A 9,345-nucleotide genomic window follows, 5' to 3' on the forward strand; every position below is an offset into this window, starting at 1 on the left:
TTATAGGCCAACTTCAATCGGATGAGAATAGACAAAAGTAAATGAGGTGACGTGAAGGATTACTGAAGTTGAAATGTAAAATATGTAACGAAAGGAGATGAGTAATGCAAGAGAGCGTTCGGGATAACTTGAATGGCGTAAAGGGAAAAGGTGAAGTTTGAGTTCTTTGAAGGATAAAAGATTGTTTTAATTTGAAATTTATATCAAATTGGGGGGAATGAATTATTTAAGATGGTGTTGAGAGGATAGATCTTATGATAAAGATGAGAAAGATGGGGAGGTATACTGTGTCGAGAAAGAAAATTAGGAAGATTAACAACGAAGAAAGGTGTATGAATGCAACTTAACAGACAAGAAGAGAGAATGGAGTAGAGACACATAGGAAAGGAATACGATTCAAGAAAAATATTAAGTAATAAAAAAAAAGAAAAATGAGGAACGAAGTTAGTGATGGAAATGTTAAAAATTGAAGGGGAAGAGAAAGAGCTAGAGAGAGGGATGCGGGGGGTGAGAGAATGACTGTGTCGATAATAAATACAAGTAGCCAAAAGGAGGGTGTAACACAATCATTTAATTATCTTTATAAAATGGTGATATGGATCCTAATAAAATCACTGACTGAAATCTTGTCATGTGACCAGTCAGAAATAATTTCAGCATTTTAACATGAAAATTTGGTAATGACAGGTTTTCATGATCAGTTGTTTTAACCAGTCATGCTTTGGGATTAGAATGGTTTATCAAATAACAAGGATCCGCATCACTATTTTATAAAAATATATAATACACATCATTTTGCATGGATATTAGAACAACAACATTGAACATTTCACATGGAGCATTCAACAGAATTGTATCGTTCTTATAAAGAGTTACGATTGATCCGATCAGCCTCAACTATATGGAAATCCATTATTGGCATATTATTTTCTACATGAAATTTGCACGATATCCTCTGTAAACAAAGAGAAGCACGCTGAATTTTCAAGAAAGCTTATGAATGTATAAATAAATATATCTAGAAACATTTTGAACAAACATGCACTTTAGATGTTGACGTTGATGGCTTTCCATAGCTGTGGTTGATCGGATTAACTGCCACTCTTTGTTAGATGGGGCCCTGAAGGCTATAGGGGTTGTTTTACAATCAGGGTATACCAGCTGTCTCATTCGACAAAAAAAATCTTTGGTTTTCCTCATTTTTTGGCGTGTAAAAAGGGTGAAATAGTGTTAGTTACATTGTGAGGCATATATATTAAAGGCCAGTTTTATTTTTGTGGGGGTTCAATCTTTAAATTAGATGTTGTGTCAACTGTCAATTTTTTCGCAAAGGATGACTCTTTTGGACAGAAATTGATTTGACAACAGTGGAACACATATGACTGGAAAAATAAGCGGAAGTGGACAAATGGATTTGTTTGCATATAATTACACAAGTATTCTTAAAGTCAAAACATTATCTATCAGGTAATGTCTCATTATGAGTGAAAATATAGAGTTCGGAAGAAAATAACATTTATCGATAGAATTGGCACTCATTATTGGTTGTCATTAAAGAAATAAAATTGTCCGCAGCTTCTGAGAATTTGGGGTTTTTAAACAATTTCAATAATCAATTCTGATTGGAAAACAATGCATAATGATTGTAAATCATAGAGATGCGCGAGCTCGAAATTGGGAAAATGAGGACATAAGAAGGCGATTTTTGCCCTAAAATGCCGCATATGGTAAACTTTGAGAAGTAAAAGTATATTCAATAATTTCCCCTTCTTGCAATTTGCTCTAACAGTGCCCAATATCTTGCCACCATAGATTTAAGATTACAGTACACATATTTATTATGATGCACGGTAGGCCTCTTTGATGATATGCACTGATTGTAAAACAACCCACATAAACATACATGTAAGTCCGCATCCTGCATCATAGCCGATGGACGGAGGAAAGGGGCATTTTTGTCATTTTCATTGATTCAACTCCCAATCTGTAAAACAAAATAAGCAGCACAGAAAGTTTTCACCACCTTTACCAAATAATTTTGGTGTAATATTAGTTCTTTTCACGGATATAAGGCACAGGATATCGCGTTTTGGGATTAGGATTTCAATTAATGTCCACATTATTTTGGTGGAAGCTGCGCAATTTCAGTGAAAGCACCCCCCCCCCTCCACCCCCGGGAATTGACGGTCGAATACTGGAAGGGGTGCTATTTTTAACGCTTGTTCCGGCGGGGCGCCTGTACCAACACAGCAAAAACACACCGAAGAATTTCTTGAGGAGGATGTCGCAAAATTTTGGCTTGCCTAACACAAAATAGAGACACGCGTAATAGTTGTGTTTAATTCAGGTAAAGATTCAACAAAAAAGTGCAAGCTCCCACGTTCTTTTCAAGAGGGGGGGTTCTAAGACCATGGAAATGAGCCCACCTTTCCACAGTATATGGTCTTATCCCACATACTTTTATACGTATTGTAGAATTATCCTGCCCCTCCTACTTCAACCGGCTATGCTGCGAACTTATATTTCCTTTATGAAATGATAAATATTCAAAGCCTGTTGTTTCTAGAGCAACAGTAGAAATCTCATGAGATGCTGAAGGATATCTCATTGAAAAAAAATCGGCAAGTGAGCTGAAAGAAGAAAATGTGGAATTTTAACTCTCCCAAACTTCAGTTTTGGTGCATTTACCTTTTGTATGATAAAGATTATAATTTTTCTTCATCCCCATTTTTTCTGCTCTCCCTCAAAGTGTTGCCCTAGGGTAACATTAAAAAAAAACATTTAACCTGTAAGAATGCTGCAAACACTGAACATTTATTATGCTTAACAAGGGCGTGAAATTATTCGATTTGAGGGGATTCATGCGATGAAGCAAAGCGACCGAGCTTTTGAAGAAAAAAATATTGTCCTTTAACATCTAGATTTGATGCATTACCAATAATTAGGGCCTATTCCTTTGGGAATCACCATGAACCACACGTGTTTCTGCTGAAATCCAAATGAAGCCTTAAAAATTTTTTTTATGATATTTGAAATGGAACAAAGTGCCTGAATTACCACCCCTCTAGACAAGTTAGACTGTTAGAGACTTTGGCATACATCAAGGGAACGTCCCTGAGAACGCTTATTAGAATTCAGTCTCGAATCCACACTCAGGTAATGTATAAAATTCAAAGATTCCCGTCCACAAGGTAGACGAAAGTTTTGTTACCTTGTTCTTTACGCTTTTTCGTCCAAATAATGCAATAAAATTTCAAAACAGATAATGGAGAAGTAGAAGAGCAACGTTCTCGCATTCGTGAAAGGTGAACCAAATTGGTTGACTTTTTTTGTTCCATCGAATCCTACTGTTATATTTAATAGAAACATTCCCGTCATGTAACGCAAAGTCTCTTAAAGCCACCTTACGACTGGTCAACGATCCGATTCTGGAACAAATCGCATTTCGCTCGTTTTCTCAAAATGTGAAAAGAAAAATATATTTGTTTATTTCAGGTTCAAATTAACTGTAAGAATACTAATATAACAAATTAGGATGATTGCAAGCCTTCATTTTTTTTAGTTAAGGCCAAATTGGTTTCAAATCGTATGATAGCTATGACGTCATTACGACTAGCTATTGGATTAACTTTTATTCTAATAAGGATGACAGCATAGTCACAGATTTGAACATAGGTATTCGTACGAATTTGTAGAATATTGAGACAGACAGATATTCCATGTCTCAATATTAGAATCAAATTATATTACGTTTTATTCCAAAATCGGGTCGCAGAGCAATCGTAAGATGTGTGGTGGCCCTTAGGCTCTGGTCAGCGGAAGACATGCATAAGATCAACTGGATCTTTGCAATCACTCCTGACCAAAATGAGACTGCATCGGATGAACTTTCCAATCACTGCATCTGCATGGTATTATTCGTCGACCGAAGTCCATTTTCCACATCTCATCTTACTCCTCAAAGTATAAACTGGGTCCTCTCAAGTGGCAACTCGATGGGGATGGTCAGCAATGACATCAGATCTCATCTCACCGTAAGATAAGCACATGCGGATCAGTGGATGACTTCCAAGCAGCATTCTCCTATCCACAAATTCCTCCAGCATCTCCTGATGAAAACCCGTTCCATTCCTCGCTGACCAGGACACATGGATGGTGAAATGTACTCGAGGTAAGCCTCTTCCACTTGTGGCTCATTATGCATGAGGTGGTCATCAGTCGTCTTTCTTGGTGTTGAAGTCTTGGTTAATGTGGACAATTCTTGCGCTGTTGGGGGAAAATAAACAGTCTTGTATATCCATGTTCCGTTTCTCTTCTATGACATCCAGCTATGGGTATCAGTTGCCGATGAAAATCAAGGTTTCCATGGTAGCTACAACAATGGCAATTTTTTTTTGTCCAGGGGGGGGGGCGCGTCCCAGCCCCATCCCCCTGAATTTCAAATTTGGTACAGGAGCCGATGGGATCCTCTCCCATCGGCGCCTGTACCAAATTTGAAATTCAGGGGGATTGGGGTGGACTGCCCCCCCCCCCCTGCAATCGCCGGCAGTGCTTGCCACCCAGGTAAAATTGATATAAATTAATGCGCAGTACTGAATGAACTCATACCTGCATATTATTATTTTTATTGTATTTTTGAAAATATATCCAAATATGTTTCATAGATTTTTGAACTATTTTATCAACTTGGCAAACTCCATATCACTGTAAAACCAGGGCGTTGAAACAAATTGGTATTGGTATTGGTATCTTTTTTCCATATCACAATATAAAAAAAACAATACAATGTAAATTTATTACATAACAAAAATGAAAGGTATAGTGAAATGGCTGGATAAGACCACTCAGCTTTGTTAACGCTGTTCTTTCCTGGGGTACAGAGCATGCATAACAAAATATACTGTACATGACAAAAAGAAAAGCATGATTACAAATCCAAGCAAGATATTTGACATTAAAAAAATAATGAAAAAAATAATGGAAAAAGAAAACTTTGTAAGATACCCTCACCCCTCCCCGAAACCTGCCCTCCACCCAACCCTAACTCTGGATTAAATTTACTAAAATGCCAATTAGTGTCCCCAGAGGACCACGCCCTAAGGTGTAAAAAATACAACCGAGGGCTTGGAAACATAACACCAGAGTGTAAAAGTAGCAATCAAACGTGTTGAACAAACAACAAAACGTTAACTCTGGATTAAATTTACTCATTGTGGTCCTCTATCAATAATCAACACCATGGCTCAAACGGGAATTAATGGAATTGGCCCGTCAAAAAATGACGTGTTAGACTTCATCTCACCGTAAGATAACCACATGCGGAATTGCAGATGCCGTCCAAGCAACATTCACCTATCCACCTGCAAGGATGTTGATGTTAACTCGATCGTAGGCCTGTATTCCACTTCCAATTTTGGCTCAGGATGTGCATCGGATAAGTGGTAATCGGATGACTTGGTCGACATCAGGTTAATTATTGTGCTGTTGGAAGGAAAAATATAAAAAAGTATACACGTGAAGTATTAAGTTAACATAATTGTAACTATTTTACATTTCTTAATATTCCTTTATCTAGTGTGTCACGAATGAACAGAGGCATGGCTACGGGGAGGGGGTGGGGCATATGCTCCCCCGCAAATTTTGTGTGCACACTGTGTGCCCCCCCCCCCATCCCTCGCCCCCGGCCCCCAGTTCCCCCATGAAAAAAATGAAGGAAGCTCCACCAAAAAAAAAATCACAGACACCTATCACGAGGCAAAAAAAGGAAAGGTAAAAGCGTGATATACAATTTTTTTAAAATGTGCTACAAGAATGCGAAGTTTCATATGCGTAAATTTAATCCCCCGAACGAGTCCTAGATGATTTTTTTAGGAGCAGCCACCCCCAACTAGCCAACAAGGACCATGGTCGACGCATGTATCCGGCGAATAGTATAGATACATGTAGGAAGTGAAATTCTGTTCAGGCCAGGCTTTCATCAGCACTCTCATTTTAGAGCAGTTCATGACTTGAATGGAATTCTGTTTTATTCATGATTATATACTTTCTTTGTTTTCATCATTCTTGGGAGGGAGTGGGGCTTGAGCCCCACCCCACCCGTAGAACCACACCTTTTTGACAATAAGCTCTTCATTAAATTTATAAAAATGATAATAAGTTCCACCAATGACATCGTACATATGGTTATTAAAATCTATTTCGTTACGAGGAAAAAATAAATATTCCATATTTCATTTGATAAACTTTAAATCAATATAAAAAGGCCGGGTGACGTCACATGTTTTCTCATTAGACTTTTTTCAATCAATCTGGATCTTTTTCATAAAGACTCACAATTATTGTAACTTTTACATTATACTGAGGTAACAGAGATCAGGTCACCTTTCCTGTGTATTTACAATAATGACAAAGATACCATTACTGTAAACCTACATAATTACGATAGGAATTTTGATCAATGTTATTGTTGATAGTAATAGATTTTAATGTACAAAAAGAGACTAATTTTATTGCAGAAAACATCCTTTAAGCTATATACTTTGTCAGCTTTATACAGAAATATCTCCTTTCCCTTTGTCTCTTGACATCAGGGAGTTTTGGCCATCGCGACACAAAACGAATTTAAGAACACAGTAAATTATTTAAAATGCCCGTCAAATGACAATGAACAGCTTTCAGGTCTTTGTCGAAAGTTAGTGAACCGAAACCGCAGTTTCGTCCTAAGTTTTGAACCTGACGAAAAAATGCAAATATGTCGGTTGTCTAGAGTCCAAGATTAAACTGTTGTTTTGATTCATCAATTTTCGACAAATCTTCTTGGTTGCTTTTTGTCATGAAGGGCATTTGAAAATACATTCGCTATGTTCTTGAAAGCGTTCTGCGTTGCGATGCAAAAACTATCTCTCTCTCTCTCTCTCTCTCTCTCTGTCACAACCCAATTCAGGGTTATTTTACACTCAAGGTGTACCCATCTGGACTAAAAATAAATAATTGTTTTGTTTTTCTTCAATAATTTATGATTGTGTGTGCAAGACTGAGTTGTAAAGAAAAATAAGCAAAATAATCCATTTTGATTTTGAGGCACAAAGTCAGCCACTTACTTATTATGGGCATTCAATATTGGCCTACACGTTCTGTAAACTTTTCGGAGAGGAGTCGACCCTCTTAGCCCGCCTTTTGGACAGCAATCGATTTGACAACATAGGAACGAAATCTGTTAGGAATATCAGTGGATGTTGGCGAAGTGAACATCGCATAAACATATTCTTTTCAAGTAATTGACAGAATTGGCATTCAAATTTCGGGTAATTGTCACAAAACGAATATAGCTTTGGGTTTTTGTTTTTGTGTTTTTCAAACAAATTATTGCATTCGACAGTTTATTCTGATTGGTAATGCCAAATAATTGGCAATAAAGATGTACGGGCTCAAATGAAAGAAAGAGAACACGAAATGAGTAGTTTTTGACTAGTTTTTGACCTAAAAATGCCAGATGTGGTCAATCTGTATAAGATCTTTTAGGTTACTCTTACAGTTCTCAGTAGCTTGTCACTCATTCAATGTACAAGATTTTGATATTACCCTTTCCTCAGTAACCCCTGTGTGCTGAAATAAGGTTGGCAATGTTTGGCTTGTTTTCTCTTGATCAAGTGGATAAATGCTATTTTTGGGCACAATCAGATTTTACTTTGGTCCAAACTAAACTGAATCATTTCAGAGTTTGTGTGCCATATTTTTACTTTCGACCATTAGAGTCTCACAAAATATGCTCAAAATTACAGTTGTTGAAATATCTGGTGAATAAAAAAGAACTTTCACTAAGATTGTCAAATTCTGATTCATAGATAGCTTTCTTCAGTGTGTGTTGAATGCTGCACAAAACTCAACACAGACAGTCTGCATGGCTGCAGACTGCAAGCGGCAAACACCATAATACTTTGAGCCATTTAAAAGGTTCCAAACATTTAGATAATTATTTCACTTACCAAGTTATCATCAAATCACTTGTTGAATTCATTACCAAATCAATTGTTTCCATCATTTTCTCTCTCTTACGAAGTAATATCAGAAAAGAAATCTGTCGGAAGTCCGCTGTTTAAAAACTGTGGTCGTCGGTGGCACATCATTCCTTCTTTCAGCTTTCACGCCATGTATTGTTTGAGTTGCCGTATTCACGATTTGCACGCTCTGTTGGCAAAATACAATCACTCTCTCCTGCCTATCACACCAGCTATTCGAAATTCCCGCCATTGTGCGCTCGTTTATCTCCCCAGTAACTAGTCCGGGGGGGGGGGGGCACAAATTGTACCCTGTCGCCTTTCCAGCTAATTTAGAACAGGGACGTGTTCGGAAACCAATTTGACCTCCATTTTTCCATTTTGTAGTGACAAACTTTTGTGTTGGCTTTTCAAATTTACATCAGCACCCCCAGTAAAAAAAAAATCGTTTCCAGGTCCCTGTAAAATCTTAATTAATATAATTCCGTATCATTATCATCAGTTTGTTCATTGAATATTCATGAAGACCTGCATAGAACTGTTTCACCGAATTAATGCAAATCTTTAAAATGTCATAACTTCGTTACATTCCTTGAACTTCGTTATTCCTTGTCCGATTTTGATGATATTTTCAGTATTGTGTGTGTCTGATTTTCTTCATCTGTTCAAGTCAAATTAATTGTTGTATATCGATCCAACTTGATGCAGTCCATGGCCCATCACCAATCTATCTGCGGAACTCGATACAGGCATACCAACCCTCTCGTGTACTACGATCATCAGACTCTTCTCAACTTAAAGTTCCTATAGATGAAGCAGTCTTGGGGTGACCATAGCTTTTCCCATGCAGCCCCCTCTATGTTGAACAGTCTTCCTCTTCCTCTCCGACAGGCTTCCTTCGTCTCTTCTTTTAAACAATTACTTAAAACCAGGGGCGGATCCAGGATTTTCCAGGGGGGGGGGGCACAGTGCATTAAAACACATCTTTCCACCTTTTGATTTTATTCTTCACTTATATTAACTGTATTATCGTTATCAAATCTTGCAATTTATTCATTTAAATCAGTCAAATTAATAACATTGAATTGACCTTTATAGATCATAGATGTTTAAGCTATATTAATCAATCATTCTTATTTTTATTATTTGATTAAAGTAGGATTGTTCCTGTAAATCAAACTAAGTCATATCTGTCTAAAGTTTCCTCCAGTTTTTTTTTTAGCTCCGTATACCATTAAGTTTAAAAGTTTGTACTTTTAATACAAGTTCATGAGCGTCAAGCCTGACGGATGTATGCGCTTTAAAAGAATCCACCCTTATTATTATCATTATTATTATTATTCAAAAC

At 37.2% G+C, this 9,345-nt stretch overlaps 1 long non-coding RNA gene across 1 annotated transcript; it reads right to left on the minus strand.

Moving 5' to 3' along the window:
- Nucleotides 1-552: 552 nt before the first annotated feature.
- On the minus strand, nt 553-8,150 carry LOC129265812 (uncharacterized). The gene is made up of 3 exons (XR_008584971.2): nt 7,986-8,150; nt 5,303-5,481; nt 553-4,266 (listed from the first exon to the last, which is right to left on the minus strand). It is a non-coding gene; the product is annotated as an uncharacterized LOC129265812 (long non-coding RNA).
- Nucleotides 8,151-9,345: the final 1,195 nt, after the last annotated feature.

This window comes from Lytechinus pictus, chromosome 7 (genome assembly GCF_037042905.1).
Source record: "Lytechinus pictus isolate F3 Inbred chromosome 7, Lp3.0, whole genome shotgun sequence".
NCBI classification, from domain to species: domain Eukaryota; kingdom Metazoa; phylum Echinodermata; class Echinoidea; order Temnopleuroida; family Toxopneustidae; genus Lytechinus; species Lytechinus pictus.